General features: G+C 46.6%; 11 non-coding genes and 2 pseudogenes across 11 annotated transcripts; 11 read left to right on the forward strand and 2 right to left on the reverse strand.

The window, feature by feature from the left end:
- The first annotated feature begins 8552 nt into the window (after positions 1–8552).
- Positions 8553–8716, forward strand: LOC134950586 (U1 spliceosomal RNA). The gene has a single exon (XR_010183480.1). It is a non-coding gene; the product is annotated as a U1 spliceosomal RNA (small nuclear RNA).
- A 152-nt stretch (positions 8717–8868) lies between these two features.
- Positions 8869–9031, forward strand: LOC134952253 (U1 spliceosomal RNA). Its single transcript, XR_010184818.1, has one exon. It is a non-coding gene; the product is annotated as a U1 spliceosomal RNA (small nuclear RNA).
- A 673-nt stretch (positions 9032–9704) lies between these two features.
- Positions 9705–9868, forward strand: LOC134951981 (U1 spliceosomal RNA). Its single transcript, XR_010184612.1, has one exon. It is a non-coding gene; the product is annotated as a U1 spliceosomal RNA (small nuclear RNA).
- A 152-nt stretch (positions 9869–10020) lies between these two features.
- Positions 10021–10183, forward strand: LOC134952845 (U1 spliceosomal RNA). The gene has a single exon (XR_010185233.1). It is a non-coding gene; the product is annotated as a U1 spliceosomal RNA (small nuclear RNA).
- A 671-nt stretch (positions 10184–10854) lies between these two features.
- LOC134951533 (U1 spliceosomal RNA) lies at positions 10855–11018 on the forward strand. The gene has a single exon (XR_010184256.1). It is a non-coding gene; the product is annotated as a U1 spliceosomal RNA (small nuclear RNA).
- A 152-nt stretch (positions 11019–11170) lies between these two features.
- On the forward strand, positions 11171–11333 carry LOC134952572 (U1 spliceosomal RNA). The gene has a single exon (XR_010185066.1). It is a non-coding gene; the product is annotated as a U1 spliceosomal RNA (small nuclear RNA).
- Positions 11334–12004: 671 nt separating this feature from the next.
- On the forward strand, positions 12005–12168 carry LOC134951615 (U1 spliceosomal RNA). Its single transcript, XR_010184322.1, has one exon. It is a non-coding gene; the product is annotated as a U1 spliceosomal RNA (small nuclear RNA).
- A 152-nt stretch (positions 12169–12320) lies between these two features.
- LOC134953056 (U1 spliceosomal RNA) lies at positions 12321–12483 on the forward strand. The gene has a single exon (XR_010185396.1). It is a non-coding gene; the product is annotated as a U1 spliceosomal RNA (small nuclear RNA).
- Positions 12484–13154: 671 nt separating this feature from the next.
- Positions 13155–13309, forward strand: LOC134953174 (U1 spliceosomal RNA; annotated as a pseudogene).
- Positions 13310–13454: 145 nt separating this feature from the next.
- LOC134953492 (U1 spliceosomal RNA) lies at positions 13455–13596 on the forward strand (annotated as a pseudogene).
- Positions 13597–14291: 695 nt separating this feature from the next.
- Positions 14292–14455, forward strand: LOC134951202 (U1 spliceosomal RNA). Its single transcript, XR_010183986.1, has one exon. It is a non-coding gene; the product is annotated as a U1 spliceosomal RNA (small nuclear RNA).
- Positions 14456–16515: 2060 nt separating this feature from the next.
- Positions 16516–16678, reverse strand: LOC134952085 (U1 spliceosomal RNA). Its single transcript, XR_010184697.1, has one exon. It is a non-coding gene; the product is annotated as a U1 spliceosomal RNA (small nuclear RNA).
- Positions 16679–16830: 152 nt separating this feature from the next.
- On the reverse strand, positions 16831–16994 carry LOC134950965 (U1 spliceosomal RNA). Its single transcript, XR_010183791.1, has one exon. It is a non-coding gene; the product is annotated as a U1 spliceosomal RNA (small nuclear RNA).
- Positions 16995–17447: the final 453 nt, after the last annotated feature.

The following is a 17447-nucleotide window of genomic DNA, read 5'->3' on the forward strand; positions in this document are numbered from 1 at the left end:
TGTTACACATTATGGCAGACAGCGTGCCCTTGTTACACATTACGGCAGACAGCATCCCCCTTGTTACACATTACGGCAGGCAGATTCCCCCTTGTTACACATTGCGGCAAGCAGATTCCCCCTTTTTACACATTGCGGCAAGCAGCTTCCCCCTTTTTACACATAGCTGCAGGCAGATTCCCCCTTTTAACACATAGCTGCAGGCAGATTCCCCCCTTTTACACATAGCTGCAGGCAGATTCCCCCTTTTTACACATAGCGGCAGGCAGATTCCCCCTTTATACACATAGCGGCAGGCAGATTCCCCCTTTTTACACATAGCGGCAGGCAGATTCCCCCTTTTTACACATAGCGGCAGGCAGTCCCAACAAAGAAAGAAAGAGACGAAAAAAAGAAAGAAAGAAAGAAAGAAAGAAAGAAAGAAAGAAAGAAAGAAAGAAAGAAGAATTATACTTACCCTCTCCGCTGGCTCAGGCTCCTCGTGCAGCTTGACGATTCCCGGGCAGTAGAGAAGGAGGAGGAGGGAGGTGGAGGAGGGAGCCGCAGCAGCGCTGTGTTATTGGTGGAGGCGCTGCTGCTGCTGCCCCTCTGCTTCACTATAGGCTGTTCTCGGAAGACAGCCTATAGTGAAGCAGAGGGGCAGCAGCAGCAGCGCCTCCACCAGTAACAAAGCGCTGCTGCGGCTCCTTCCTTCACCTCCCTCCTCCTACTCCTCCCCCCCGTGCCGCTGCTCCTCTCATCTCCAAGCGACCCTCCTCCCTCTTCGTGTGTTACAGAGGCGGCAGCGTGTCTGGTGCTGCGGCTGCTGCCCGTAGTGCCCTGGCCTGATCTGTTCGTTACGACGGGCGGCGGGAGTCGCAGGACGCAGACCCGACGGGAGCACTGGTGTGCGGCTGCGGCATGATACAATGAGTCATTGTGACTCATTGTAATGCCGGCGGCTGTGGGCCCTTGAGTGCGGCGGGGCCCCAGTGCAATGCACTGCCTGCCCTGCCAGTAGTTCCACCCCTGGTGCCCCCCACTGGTGTGGGCTCCTGCAAGAGAGCCCCAGCGTCATGCAGTGGATTTGGCAGAAGCAGAGGACTCTGCTCCTGCGATCTTGAAGAGGCTTCTTGGAGTCAGCATCAGCATTCCCTTGATGAATCCACAATGCCCTCCTATCCGAGACTGCCATGAAATTGGCCCGTGAGCACTTGTGCCCGGTGTAGGATTTTTAAATATGTGTAGTTTACTGTATGCAAGGGTTTAAAACCTTTTAGGAACTGAGATCTAAGGTGTATTACATGTAGTTTAAAAAAAACAAAAAAGGTTTATTTTATGGCAGTAGTTTCCAAACTGGGGTTCTTGCACTGGTAGCAAAGTTTGGTGGTCCAGGACCAATTAAAATTATTTATACTTTATTAAATTGGCAAAACCATTCCCTCACAACATAACTGAACCTGAGGATGACATGCTATAAACACAATTTACTTAATTTTATATTTTTTTCTGAATTTCTCAATAAAAAAAACTTTGGCCTAGGGGTGCCGTGAAACAAATTTTGATACTATTTATTTATATAGTGCTCTTTCTCCAACAGGACTCAAGGCGCTTGAAATATGGCTTCTGGAACTGAACACAGGATTCTAAATGTGGCTGTACCAAGGACCTATACAGTGGCATTACAGGTTGAGTATCCCTTATCCAAAATGCTTGGGACCAGAGGAATTTTGGATATCGGATTTTTCTGTATTTTGGAATAATTGCATACCATAACGAGATATTATGGTGATGGGACCTAAATCTAAGCACAGAATGCATTTATGTTTCATATATACCATATACACACAGCCTGAAGGTCATTTTAGCCAATATTTTTTATAACTTTGTGCATTAAACAAAGTGTGTGTACATTCACAGAATTCATTTATGTGTCATATACACCTTATACACACAGTCTGAAGTTCATTTAATACAATATTTTTAATAACTTTGAGTATTAAACAAAGTTTGTGTACACTGAGCCATCAAAAAACAAAGGTTTCACTATCTCAGTCTCACTCAAAAAAGTCCGTATTTCGGAATATTCCGTATTTCGGAATATTTGGATATGGGATACTCAACCTGTATTACTTTTTTCTGCTACTGGTTCTTTACCTATGCAAACAAGCATCTGACTTGCCTTTCCTATTGCTTTGTTACATTGCTCACCTGAAATAGTAATACTTAGATAGCTTCCTCTTGCCATTATAATGCCCTTAATATTATAGTTAGCCTTTGTATTTTTGAGACGTGTATGATTTTGCATTTTTTGGCATTAAATGTTGCCATGTTCTTGACCATTCCTCTAGTCCAGGGGCGGAACTGCCAGAGACAACGGAGTCAGTAGCCGCCGGGCTCCAGCCCTAAAGGGGCTTCCTCCATTGCCCTCCGGCTGTTACGTGCCCTTCCTACTAAATAGACAAAGGCGCTACCAGCAGGGTCTCGCAGTTTGTACATTCCATGCCGTAACACCCTTCTTTCCACCTTTTTCAAGACCCAGCCCAGCAGCCTCGCCGCTGCCACCACCGCTAGCTGCAGCACTGCAAGCGGTGGGGTGCCCCTGCTTCTTCTCACACCACAGATAGCTGGGCAGCACTGCAACTGCCTGCCTGATTGCTCCGCCCCCTTCTGGCTCCCAAGCACCTCTGCTGCCCAGTGATCCAGGAGCCTGCTGCTAGGAAGAAGTGGCCGAGCTTCAGCAAGCGAGTCTGGACACTGGCGGAGGAAGCCATGATAACCAGATAATGGGGAGTGGAGAGCCAGTTCCAAGGTAATACTTTATACAGCTGGTTGAGATCCTGGTCGGTGGATATGGATTCCAAGAAAACCCTGGAGGTGCTTCCTTTCAAGGGAGACACTCTCTTTGGAGAAGACCTCAATAAGATTGTAGCTGATCTGGCTACTGCTAAAACAGCTTGCCTACCTAGTATGACTCCTACCACGCAGAAGGCTAAAAGTACTTTCCCTTGGCCCTTTCATCCTCAAGGTAAAGCGTACCCAAGGTCAGGCATACCCAAAGCAAGCTCATGCTTCCAGACCTGCCAAGCCCAGACTGAAGCAAGCCTGGGCTGCCCATCAGCCTGCTTCCAAAACGGACAAGCCTGCCGCATGACGGTGCAGGCCTCCCTCTGGGGGATCCCAGGGTGGGGGGCCCGACTTCTAGGTTTGGCATAATTCTAAGCTAGAGAATTCTGTTTGGAGCTCACCTTGTACTTTGTGAAGAAATAATCAGCATTGTGGCTGAGCAGATACATGTAGTGTGTGGCTGCAAACTGCATGGATCTGCTGCGTTGTAATGCTGATACTTTTTTTTTCAAAGTACCAATAGCTTCATATAATGTTCACAATTTTTATGCAGGATCAAATAGCTCAATAGGTAGGGTGTTTGATTAGAATTCAACAGGTTATAGGTTTGAATCCTGGGTATGGTAGTTTGAGATGTGTTATTTAATAAAGTATGTTGTTCTGACTGCCGGCATCCTGTCACCTGGGATATCATACTAAATAAATGGAGTTGATCAATTTTTTTTTATTTTTTTTTTAAACTAGGGACAATTTCCAGATACTTTTCTTTATAACTGAGATTGCCCACTGGAACTTCACATCAGTTGACAACTATGCATGAGTGGGCAGTGCTTGCTCTGGATCTGCCCACCCATTTATGTGCCGTCATAAAAGAAAGCACAACTGACAGTTATCCTGGGCGTACACTACACAATTATCTGTCAGGCTATCTATCCAGTCTGGATGGATGGAATGAAAATCTGGTAATGTATAGGAGCAAATGTCAATTAACCATTTGCTCCCAAACACTAGAAAAGTGGTCAAAAATGGTCATTACACAAATTGGTTAAACCCAAAATTTAACCAATTTGTTTAGGGGACCATTTTTGTCCATTTTCTAGTGTTTGAGAGTAAATCGTTGATGGTCATTTGCTCACATAGATAACCGGATTTCTATTCCAACCAGCCAGTGTTGGAGATATGGTCTGCCAGAATGCATAATGCATACCAGAGCCATAACTAGACTTTTTGGTGCCCTGTGACAGATAATTATATGCCCCCCCCCCTCCCCATTTTTGCAATATGGACAAAAGGCGCATGCCTTGTGGGGAAGGGGCATAACAAGATTGGTCTCAGAGAAAGCACATGAGATATGAAGATATATCTAGTATACTTGACACTCAATGGTTTGTGGTATTGCCGGGGTGCCCTCCTTAAATGCATATACAGTCACACATGGCGTGTTTGTGCAAATGGCATATCAGCAGTCAGCACTAACTGGTGACATGCCATTTGTACAAGTAAACCATGTGTGACTAATATATAAACATACTTTATTAAATAACACCTCAAACTATCATACCCAGGATTCAAACCTATAACCTGTTGAATTCTAATCAAATACCCTACCCATTGAGCTACTTGATCCTGCATCTATTCTAACCTCCAAAAACAGATTCAGTTGCATTTTCCAGCGTGTTTTGTTTGCGCCTTTGCAAATGTCTTACATCGACAAACTTATTTAGTACTATTTTGCAAATAGGGTTACATTGTCGCAACATTGTGTTCCCTAATTGCTTGATTTTTTTAAATGCAACAATTGATAAAGACACCTGATAATTGCTCTGTGGAGTCTTATTTTGTGTCTACTTCTTATCTACATTTAATTCCCTACCTCTAATCAAGGCATTTTTAAATGCTGGGGGCTGCCAGGACGTGAGGCCTACCTAGACTTTAGATCTGAATTTGAATGTACTTGTGAACTAACTTAATTTCCTACTTCTAAATTCATTCCTAAATTCACTACTTATATTAATCCTGTAGTTGGGCATTTTGAGCCTTCAATTGTGGGCATTGTTTTGTGTCCAGACCAGCAGCTGGTGGTGTGAATTTTGCTGGAAAGGCATCGAAGACCTCCGATATGCTGCATCTCCTGATGTGTGTCTCCCTCAAGTGGCTGTCAGCAAATGCATGCTAGACACCCCATTCCAAGCTGATTGTGACATCACGGAACATGCATCATAGAACAGGCATGCTAGAATATGGGTCTTCAACCTGCGACCCTCCAGCTGCTGTGGAACTACATATACCAGCATGCCCTGCCTCAGTTTTAGCATACCTTAATAGCAAAACTGTGGCAGGGCATGCTGGGATGTGTAGTTTCACAGCAGCTGGAGGGCCACAGGATGAAGACCCATGTGCTAGAGCCAAGCCGCAGGTACATTGAATGCTAGCAAGCTGAATGTTTAAATCATTTTTGTTCCGCAGCATTCCAATGCGGAAGATTCCATGGAACCAGAGATTATTCCATTGAGAAGGACATGCTGCCTGGATGACTGCACTGTGCAAATTAAATCACGGAGCCAGTTGGCTTGTGGGTGGCTCTGGTGACTGGGTGGTTGGGTGGGCGGTGTGTCGGAGGTGGAGCACATGCAAATGAATGTGTATCATCCAGCTAGTGAGAGTGAAAACTCATGCAGGAGTGTGCCTGCTTGTCAGTGGGTTATGCACCTTGCCAGGCGTCAAATCTACATGGAGCAGCTGGAGGGGACAAGAGCAGGTTTGCAAAATATAGATAGAAGAGCATATATGCTGGCGCATTCTCCATGATTGTGTCAGCTTATGTTTTGGTGCACTGCACTTTCCTTCACTAAGTTTTAGCCATTTTGGTTAAACGCAAGTGTAGTTGCTTCTCGCCCTTTTGGCTGTGATCTTGTATCGTGGTTGAAGAGTCTGCTGGAGGGATTGTTTTCTTCATTGGCGAGAGACTGAAGATATTCCAGGATGGAAGGCTTGGGAACACTATCCGTTTTTCAGTTGTGGAAGAGTTGAAAGACCGGATTGGACTACATTCTATAGTAAAGGATATCTTTGTATTTATTAATCCTCCCTTTATATGTGTCTGTCTTTCAATAAAGCTTCTGGCTTGTGATTCCTTCACCCTCTTACACACCACACCCATAGCCTTATTAACTGTTGTATTATTGTATTGTTTAAATGTATAGTGCAGTTCATGATTTATAGTGTAGGCTGGCCTATGCTGTAGTTCTTGAACTGTACTATACCGACAGCATTTGTATTGTGTTTTGGCTGTGCTGCAACACGGTACTTATGTGTGTAATGTTTATGAATGTTTTTTTGCTTCTTTATGTCAATAAAGACTGCTTTTTCAATCCAATATCTGAAAACAATCAATGTTTATCTTTGATGGCAATAGAAGTGGTATGATATTTGCTGCTTTTGAAAGGCAATATCTGATATGTCCCCTATCTGGGAACCATATATTAAATGGCTTTTCAGAAAAGGGAGATGGGAGAAGAGCTTTCAGTACTTGTAGGACCAATGCTCATTTCCTATTCTAGCCTCCAAAAACAGATTCAGTTGCATTTTCCAGCGTGTTTTGGATGCGCCTTTGCAAATGTCTTACATCGACAAACTTATTTAGTACTATTTTGCAAATAGGGTTACATTGTTGCAACATTGTGTTCCCTAATTGCTTGATTTTTTAAATGCAACAATTGATAAAGACACCTGATAACTGCTCTGTGGAGTCTTATTTTGTGTCTACTTCTTATCTACATTTAATTCTCTACCTCTAATCAAGGCATTTTTAAATGCTGGGGGCTGCCAGGACGTGAGGCCTACCTAGACTTTAGATCTGAATTTGAATGTACAAAGGGAGATGGTAGAAGAGCTTTCAGTACTTGTAGGACCGATGCACATTTCCTATTCTAGCCTCCAAAAACAGATTCAGTTGCATTTTCCAGCGTGTTTTGGATGCGCCTTTGCAAATGTCTTACATCGACAAACTTATTTAGTACTATTTTGCAAATAGGGTTACATTGTTGCAACATTGTGTTCCCTAATTGCTTGATTTTTTAAATGCAACAATTGATAAAGACACCTGATAACTGCTCTGTGGAGTCTTATTTTGTGTCTACTTTTTATCTACATTTAATTCTCTACCTCTAATCAAGGCATTTTTAAGTGCTGGGGGCTGCCAGGACGTGAGGCCTACCTAGACTTTAGATCTGAATTTGAATGTACTTGTGAACTAACTTAATTTCCTACTTCTAAATTCATTCCTAAATTCACTACTTACATGAATCCTGTAGTTGGGCATTTTGGGACTTCGATTGTGGGCATTGTTTTGTGTCCAGACCAGCAGCAGGTGGTGTGCATTTGCTGAAAAGGCATCGAAGACCTCCGATATGCTGCATCTCCTGATGTGTGTCTCCCTCAAGTGTCTGTCAGCAAATGCCTGCTAGACACCCCATTCCAAGCTGATTGTGACATCACGGTACATGCATCATAGAACAGGCATGCTAGAACATGGGTCTTCAACCTGCGACCCTCCAGCTGCTGTGGAACTACACATCCCAGCATGCCCTGCCTCAGTTTTAGCATACCTTAATAGCAAAACTGTGGCAGGGCATGCTGGGATGTGTAGTTTCACAGCAGCTGGAGGGCCACAGGATGAAGACCCATGTGCTAAAGCCAAGCCGCAGGTACATTGAATGCTAGCAAGCTGAATATTTAAATCCTTTTTATTCCGCAGCATTCCAATGTGGAAGATTCCATGGAACCAGAGATCCTTCCATTGAGAAGGACATGCTGCCTGGATGACTACACTGTGCAAATTAAATCACAGAGCCAGTTGGCTTGTGGGTGGCTCTGGTCACTGGGTGGTTGGGTGGGTGGTGTGTCGGAGGTGGAGCACATGCAAATGATTGTGTATCATCCAGCTAGTGAGAGAGAAAACTCATGCAGGAGTGTGCCTGCTTGTCAGTGGGTTATGCACCTTTCCAGACGTCAAATCTACATGGAGTAGCTGGAGAGGACAAGAGCAGGTTTGCAAAATATAGACAGAAGAGCTCTCCAGCCTAGTTTGCTGTCTGTTTCCACTTCTCTTTTCTTGAGCCGCTCCCTTCTATGCCCTTGCGCACTATCCTGACTTCTCCCATCTGCTTACTTTGTGCCTTCCAACGCACAATGCGAACTACAGGTAGTGCTGCAGGGCCCACACCCTTTTACTTGCCATACAGAGCAGCTCTGGAGCTGTTACAGTGCCCAGCTTCTGCAAGAAATCAGCTTGAATGCTTCAGGGGCTGGGGCATAGCCAACATGAGCCCCACACCGAAGGAGGGTGGAGGTGTTTAATGCGAACTAGGGGTCATCCAAGCGCCGCAAAAGGCCGCCATGCCCTGCACGCCCCTTTTCTCTTTTCATATGCAGACGAGGGTTGAAGCCAACTTTGACCCACTGCTTGGATGACATCACCATATGCAAATCCATCTGCTGCAGGCCTTCCCCCAGGAATGCTTGCACTAGTTGTTGCATTTGGTTTGTTGTTTGGGGGTGCTTCAGTATTAGGCAGCCTTCTGCCCTCCCATGTTCATCTGAAAATATGTGTTCTCCCTGCAGTTGTTGTCCCCAGATGAGAGTTCCCTTGTGCTGCCTCAGTTGAATCTTCTTAACTTGACAGAGATGTGCCTGAGCAGCGGCCCTCCCCAGCCCTATCCCAAATCATACTTATTTTGCATAGGAGATACCATGGTCATGAAGATTGTTCTCCCAGGGTGAGGTTCATTCATTGCATTCTGGGTATGCTGACCCCTGTGATTTCCCCAAATGTGGGAAACTTGACTGCATTATTTGTGGTAGTGGGGGACTGTGTTTGTGCTTTCCTCTGGTCAGCTCTGGTAAAAATCAGATTTCTTTGTCTCAGATCTTCCTCTAGCCTTGTTCTTCTTTCGAGAGTTCCCTTGTGCTGCCTCAGTTGGATCTCCTTCACTTGACAGGGGGGTGCCCAAGCAGCGACCCTCCCCAGCTCTAGCCCAACTCCTACTTACCTGCCAGGTGAGATACTATGATCATGAAGGTGCTTCTCCCAGGGCAAGGCTCACCCATTGCACTCTGGGTGTGCTGCCCCTGTGATTTCCCCAAATGTGGGAAACTTGACTGCATAATTTGTGTTTCCACTGGTCGGCTTTCATATAATTCAGATCTCTTTGTCTCAGGTCTCTCTCCAGCCTAGTTTGCAGTCTGTTTCCACTTCTTTTTTTTTGAGCCCCTCCCTTCTATACCCTTGTGCACTATCCTGATTTCTCCTCCTGTCTGCTTACTTTGTGCCTTCCAATGCACAATGCAAACTACAGGTAGTGCTGCAGGGCCCACAAACTTTTACTTGCATTACAGAGCAGCTCTGGAGCTGTTACAGTGCCCAGCTGCTTCAAGAAATCAGCTTGAATGCTTCAGGGGCTGGGGCATTGCCAACATGAGCCCCACACCGAAGGAGGGTGGGGTGTTTAATGCGAACTAAGGGTCATCCAAGCGCCGCAAAAGGCCGCCATTCCCTGCATACCCCTTTTCTCTTTTCATATGCAGATGAGGGTTCCAGCCAACTTTGGCCCACTGCTTGGATGACATCACTGTATGCAAATCCGTCTTCTGCAGACCTTCCCCCAGGAATGCTTGTACTAGTTGTTGCATTTGGTTTGTTGTTTGGGGGTGCTTCAGTATTAGGCAGCCTTCTGCCCTCCCATGTTCATCTGAAAATATGTGTTCTCCCTGCAGTTGTTGTCCCCAGATGAGAGTTCCCTTGTGCTGCCTCAGTTGAATCTCCTTAACTTGACAGAGATGTGCCTGAGCAGCGGCCCTCCCCAGCCCTATCCCAAATCATACTTATTTTGCATAGAAGATATCATGGTAATGAAGACTGTTATCCCAGGGTGAGGTTCATTCATTGCATTCTGGGTATGCTGACCCCTGTGATTTCCCCAAATGTGGGAAACTCGACTTCATTATTTGTGGTAGTGGGGGACTGTGTTTGTGCTTTCCTCTGGTCAGCTCTGGTAAAAGTCAGATTTATTTGTCTCAGATCTTCCTCTAGCCTTGTTCTTCTTTCGAGAGTTCCCTTGTGCTGACTCAGTTGGATCTCCTTCACTTGACAGGGAAGTGCCCGAGCAGCGAACCTACCCAGCTCTAGCCCAACTCCTACTTACCTGCCAGGTGAGATACTATGATCATGAAGGTGCTTCTCCCAGGGCAAGGCTCACCCATTGCACTCTTGGTGTGCTGCTCTTGCGATTTCCCCAAATGTGGGAAACTTGACTGCATAATTTGTGTTTCCCCTGGTCGGCTCTCGTATAATTCAGATCTCTTTGTCTCAGGTCTCTCTCCAGCCTAGTTTGCTGTCTGTTTCCACTTCTCTTTTCTTGAGCCGCTCCCTTCTATGCCCTTGCGCACTATCCTGACTTCTCCCGTCTGCTTACTTTGTGCCTTCCAACGCACAATGCAAACTTCAGGTAGTGCTGCAGGGCCCACGCCCTTTTACATGCTTTACAGAGCAGCTCTGGAGCTGTTACAGTGCCCAGCTGCTGCAAGAAATCAGCTTGAATGCTTCAGGGGCTGGGGCATAGCCAACATGAGCCCCACACCGAAGGAGGGTGGAGGTGTTTAATGTGAATTAGGGGTCATCCAAGCGCCGCAAAAGGCCGCCATGCCCTGCACATCCCTTTTTTCTTTTCATATGCAGACGAGGGTTGAAGCCAACTTTGACCCACTGCTTGGATGACATCACCATATGCAAATCCATCTGCTGCAGGCCTTCCCCCAGGAATGCTTGCACTAGTTGTTGCATTTGGTTTGTTGTTTGGGGGTGCTTCAGTATTAGGCAGCCTTCTGCCCTCCCATGTTCATCTGAAAATATGTGTTCTCCCTGCAGTTGTTGTCCCCAGATGAGAGTTCCCTTGTGCTGCCTCAGTTGAATCTCCTTTACTTGACAGAGATGTGCCTGAGCAGAGGCCCTCCCCAGCTCTATCCCAAATCATACTTATTTTGCATAGGAGATACCATGGTCATGAAGATTGTTCTCCCAGGTTGAGGATCATTCATTGCATTCTGGGTATGCTGACCCCTGTGATTTCCCCAAATGTGGGAAACTTGACTGCATTATTTGTGGTAGTGGGGGACTGTGTTTGTGCTTTCCTCTGGTCAGCTCTGGTAAAAGTCAGATGTCTTTGTCTCAGATCTTCCTCTAGCCTTGTTCTTCTTTCGAGAGTTCCCTTGTGCTGCCTCAGTTGGATCTCCTTCACTTGACAGGGGGGTGCCCGAGCTGCGACCCTCCCCAGCTCTAGCCCAACTCCTACTTACCTGCCAGGTGAGATACTATGATCATGTAGGTGCTTCTCCCAGGGCAAGGCTCACCCATTGCACTCTGGGTGTGCTGCCCCTGTGATTTCCCCAAATGTGGGAAACTTGACTGCATAATTTGTGTTTCCCCTGGTCGGCTCTCGTATAATTCAGATCTCTTTGTCTCAGGTCTCTCTCCAGCCTAGTTTGCTGTCTGTTTCCACTTCTCTTTTCTTGAGCCGCTCCCTTCTATGCCCTTGCGCACTATTCTGACCTCTCCTGTCTGCTTACTTTGTGCCTTCCAACGCACAATGCAAACTACAGGTAGTGCTGCAGGGCCCACACCCTTTTACATGCTTTACAGAGCAGCTCTGGAGCTGTTACAGTGCCCAGCTGCTGCAAGAAATCAGCTTGAATGCTTCAGGGGCTGGGGCATAGCCAACATGAGCCCCACACCGAAGGAGGGTGGAGATGTTTAATGCGAATTAGGGGTCATCCAAGCGCCGCAAAAGGCCGCCATGCCCTGCACGCCCCTCTTCTCTATTCATATGCAGATGAGTGTTGAAGCCAACTTTGACCCCCTGCTTGGATGACATCACCATATGCAAATCCATCTGCTGCAGGCCTTCCCCAAGGAATGCTTGCACTAGTTGTTGCATTTGGTTTGTTGTTTGGGGGTGCTTCAGTATTAGGCAGCCTTCTGCCCTCCCATGTTCATCTGAAAATATGTGTTCTCCCTGCAGTTGTTGTCCCCAGATGAGAGTTCCCTTGTGCTGCCTCAGTTGAATCTCCTTTACTTGACAGAGATGTGCCTGAGCAGCGGCCCTCCCCAGCTCTATCCCAAATCATACTTATTTTGCATAGGAGATACCATGGTCATGAAGATTGTTCTCCCAGGGTGAGGTTCATTCATTGCATTCTGGGTATGCTGACCCTTGTGATTTCCCCAAATGTGGGAAACTGGACTGCATTATTTGTGGTAGTGAGGGACTGTGTTTGTGCTTTCCTCTGGTCAGCTCTGGTAAAAGTCAGATTTCTTTGTCTCAGATCTTCCTCTAGCCTTGTTCTTCTTTCGAGAGTTCCCTTGTGCTGCCTCAGTTGGATCTCCTTCACTTGACAGGGGGGTGCCCGAGCAGCGATCCTCCCCAGCTCTAGCCCAGCTCCTACTTACCTGCCAGGTGAGATACTATGATCATGAAGGTGCTTCTCCCAGGGCAAGGCTCACCCATTGCACTCTGGGTGTGCTACTCCTGCGGTTTCCCCAAATGTTGGACACTTGACTGCATAATTTGTGTTTCACCTGGTCGGCTCTCGTATAATTCAGATCTCTTTGTCTCAGGTCTCTCTCCAGCCTAATTTTCAGTCTGTTTCCACTTCTCTTTTCTTGAGTTGCTCCCTTCTATGCCCTTGCGCACTATCCTGACTTCTCCCGTCTGCTTACTTTGTGCCTTCCAACGCACAATGCAAACTACAGGTAGTGCTGCAGGGCCCACACCCTTTTACTTGCCTTACAGAGCAGCTCTGGAGCTGTTACAGTGCCCAGCTGCTGCAAGAAATCAGCTTGAATGCTTCAGGGGCTGGGGCATAGCCATCATGAGCCCCACACCGAAGGAGGGTGGAGGTGTTTAATGCGAACTAGGGGTCATCCAAGCACCGCAAAAGGCCGCCATGCCCTGCATGCTAATTTTATCTTTTCATATGCAGACGAGGGTTGAAGCCAACTTTGACCCACTGCTTGGATGACATCACCATATGCAAATCCATCTGCTGCAGGCCTTCCCCCAGGAATGCTTGCACTAGTTGTTGCATTTGGTTTGTTGTTTGAGGGTGCTTCAGTATTAAGCAGCCTTCTGCCCTCCCAGGTTCATCTGAAAATATGTGTTCTCCCTGCAGTTGTTGTCCCCAGATGAGAGTTCCCTTGTGCTGCCTCAGTTTAATCTCCTTTACTTGACAGAGATGTGCCTGAGCAGCGGCCCTCCCCAGCCCTATCCCAAATCATACTTATTGTGCATAGGCGATACCATGGTCATGAAGATTGTTCTCTCAGGGTGAGGTTCATTCATTGCATTCTGGGTATGCTGACCCCTGTGATTTCCCTAAATGTGGGAAACTCGACTGCATTATTTGTGGTAGTGCTTTCCTCTGGTCAGCTCTGGTAAAAGTCAGATTTCTTTGTTTTAGATTTTCCTCTAGCCTTGTTCTTCTTTCGAGAGTTCCCTTGTGCTGCCTCAGTTGGATCTCCTTCACTTGACAGGGGGGTGCCCGAGCAGCGACCCTCCCCAGCTCTAGCCCAACTCCTACTTACCTGCCAGGTGAGATACTATGATCATGAAGTTGCTTCTCCCTGGGCAAGGATCACCCATTGCACTCTGGGTGTGCTGCCCCTGTGATTTCTCCAAATGTGGGAAACTTGACTGCGTAATTTGTGTTTCCCCTGGTCGGCTCTCATATAATTCAGATCTCTTTGTCTCAGGTCTCTCTCCAGCCTAGTTTACTGTCTGTTTCCACTTCTTTTTTCTTGAGCCCCTCCCTTCTATACCCTTGTGCACTATTCTGACTTCTCCTCCCGTCTGCTTACTTTGTGCCTTACAATGCACAATGCAAACTACAGGTAGTGCTGCAGGGCCCACACCCTTTTACTTGCCTTACAGAGCAGCTCTGGAGCTGTTACAGTGCCCAGCTGCTGCAAGAAATCAGCTTGAATGCTTCAGGGGCTGGGGCATGGCCAACATGAGCCCCACACAGAAGGAGGGTGGGGGTATTTAATGCGAACTAGGGGTCATCCAAGCGCCGCAAAAGGCCGCCATGCCCTGCATACCCCTTTTCTCTTTTCATATGCAGATGAGGGTTCCAGCCAACTTTGGCCCACTGCTTGGATGACATCACCGTATGCAAATCCGTCTTCTGCAGACCTTCCCCCAGGAAAGCTTGTACTAGTTGTTGCATTTTGTTTGTTGTTTGGATGTGCTTCAGTATTAGGTAGCCTTCTGCCCTCCCATGTTCATCTGAAAATATGTGTTCTCCCTGCAGTTGTTGTCCCCAGATGAGAGTTCCCTTGTGCTGCCTCAGTTGAATCTCCTTTACTTGACAGAGATGTGCCTGAGCAGCGGCCCTCCCCAGCCCTATCCCAAATCATACTTATTTTGTATAGGAGATACCATGGTCATGAAGATTGTTCTCCCAGGGTGAGGTTCATTCATTGCATTCTGGGTATGCTGACCCCTGTGATTTCCACAAATGTGGGAAACTCGACTGCATTATTTGTGGTAGTGGGGGGCTGTGTTTGTGCTTTCCTCTGGACAGCTCTGGTAAAAGTCAGATTTCTTTGTCTCAGATTTTCCTCTAGCCTTGTTCTTCTTTCGAGAGTTCCCTTGTGCTGCCTCAGTTGGATCTCCTTCACTTGACAGGGGGCTGCCCGAGCAGCGACCCTCCCCAGCTCTAGCACATGTAAGTTTGTTTTTATTTTACTACATTGTGGTTTGTGGCTCTATACCATGTAATGCATGTCTTTTAACAGTAGTCAAGTCTTCCAATGTGCTTGTTAGTGAAACCCAATACATAGCTTTATTTTATTTTGTTTCTTCAAATATTGAATGCATATGTCTTATAACTTTTTTTTTCAATATATAAACATTTTTATTATAAGATTTTCAATGACACAAGTACATCCAAGTTGCAGATTATGGGTTGTGAAGGACAAATCAACCATATAAACAATTTAAGCAATTTAAATTGCATGCAGGTAGTAGAATATCAAACTCCTTGGATGAGAGTTGGTCGTAATAAACTAGGATAGAAAAGAATAAAGTAGAAAATAAGATTTTAAACCTACCGGTAAATCTTTTTCTCGTAGTCCGTAGAGGGTGTTGGGGACTCCGAAAGGACCATGGGGATAGATGGGCTCCGCAGGAGACATGGGCACTTTAAGAAAGACTTTAGTTCTGGGTGTGCACTGGCTCCTCCCTCTATGCGCCTCTATGCCACAGTTAGAGAAACTGTGCCCAGAGGAGACTGACAGTATGAGGAAAGGATTTTGTTAATCCAGGGCAAGATTCATACCAGCCACACCAATCACACCGTATAACTTGTGATAAACTACCCAGTTATGAGTACGAAAAAACAACATACTGTAGCATCAGTGCAGGACCGATGCAACTATAACATAACCCTTATTGAAGCAATAACTATATACAAGTATTGCAGAAGTAGTCCGCACTTGGGACGGGCGCCCAGCATCCTCTACGGACTACGAGAAAAAGATTTACCGGTAGGTTTAAAATCTTATTTTCTCTAACGTCCTAGAGGATGCTGGGGACTCCGTAAGGACCATGGGGATTATACCAAAGCTCCAAAACGGGCGGGAGAGTGCGGATGACTCTGCAGCACCGATTGAGCAAACATGAGTTCCTCCTCAGCCAGGGTATCAAACTTATAGTATTTTGAAAAGGTGTTTGAACCTGACCAAGTAGCAGCTCGACACAGCTGTAGTGCCGAGACCCCTCGGGCAGCCGCCCAAGAAGAGCCCACTTTCCTCGTGGAATGGGCCTAGACCGATTTCGGTAACTGCAATCCAGCCATAGAATGCGCTTGCTGAATCGTGTTACAAATCCAGCGAGCAATAGCCTGCTTTGAAGCAGGGGCACCAATCTTGTTGGTTGCATACAGGACAAACAGCGCTTCAGTTTTCCTGACTCTAGCCGTCCTGGCCACGTAAATTTTCAAAGCCCTGACCACATCAAGTAACTCGGAATCCTCCAAGTCACGCGTAGCCAAAGGCACCACAATAGGTTGGTTCATATGAAAAGATGAGACCACTTTTGGTAGGAATTGAGGATGGGTCCGCAATTCCGCTCTATCCACATGGAACACCAAATATGGGCTTTTATGTGACAAAGCCGCTAATTCCGACACTCGCCTAGCCGAAGCCAAGGCTAATAACATGACCACCTTCCACGTGAGATATGTTAACTCCATCGTTTTAAATAGCGAGCAATCAACTCAGAATGACCCCCATAGTGTATTGCAAAAAAATATCTGTAAATCCAATGGTACCGTAAGTGCGTTATATACTCGCACTTCTTTGCGGGGCGAGAACATCTCCCCTAAGTGAAGTCAGCCCTATGAATAGAGTTTGTGTGATCCCTGTGCAGCAGTCACAGAAAGCGTTCATCTCTGCAGTTTGTCACTCAAATTACATTGTTGCATTTTTTCTAGAAGTGGATCTGAGAGCTGTTACCCGCAGACCAGCTACAATAATTATCCTGGGATAGTGCGCAAGGGCATAGAAGGGAGCGGCTCAAGAAAAGAGAAGTGGAAACAGACAGCAAACTAGGCTGGAGAGAGACCTGAGACAAAGAGATCTGAATTATACGAGAGCCGACCAGGGGAAACACAAATTATGCAGTCAAGTTTCCCACATTTGGGGAAATCGCAGGAGCAGCACACCCAGAGTGCAATGGGTGAGCCTTGCCCTGGGAGAAGCACCTTCATGATCATAGTATCTCACCTGGCAGGTAAGTAGGAGTTGGGCTAGAGCTGGGGAGGGTCGTTGCTCGGGCACCCCCCTGTCAAGTGAAGGAGATCCAACTGAGGCAGCACAAGGAAACTCTCGAAAGAAGAACAAGGCTAGAGGAAGATCTGAGACAAAGAAATCTGACTTTTACCAGAGCTGACCAGAGGAAAGCACAAACACAGTCCCCCACTACCACAAATAATGCTGTCAAGTTTCCCACATTTGGGGAAATCACAGGGGTCAGCATACCCAGAATGCAATGAATGAACCTCACCCTGGGAGAACAATCTTCATGACCATGGTATCTCCTATGCAAAATAAGTATGATTTGGGATAGGGCTGGGGAGGGCCGCTGCTCAGGCACATCTCTGTCAAGTAAAGGAGATTCAACTGAGGCAGCACAAGGGAACTCTCATCTGGGGACAACAACTGCAGGGAGAACACATATTTTCAGATGAACATGGGAGGGCAGAAGGCTACCTAATACTGAAGCACCCCCAAACAACAAACAAAATGCAACAACTAGTGCAAGCATTCCTGGGGGAAGGCCTGCAGCAGATGGATTTGCATATGGTGATGTCATCCAAGCAGTGGGTCAAAGTTGGCTTCAACCCTCGTCTGCATATGAAAAGAGAAAAGGGGCGTGCAGGGCATGGCGGCCTTTTGCGGCGCTTGGATGACCCCTAGTTCGCATTAAACACCTCCACCCTACTTCGGTTTGGTGCTCATGTTGGCTATGCCACAGCCCCTGAAGCATTCAAGCTGATTACTTGCAGCA

The sequence above is a fragment of the Pseudophryne corroboree genome, chromosome 8 (assembly GCF_028390025.1).
Source record: "Pseudophryne corroboree isolate aPseCor3 chromosome 8, aPseCor3.hap2, whole genome shotgun sequence".
NCBI lineage: Eukaryota > Metazoa > Chordata > Amphibia > Anura > Myobatrachidae > Pseudophryne > Pseudophryne corroboree.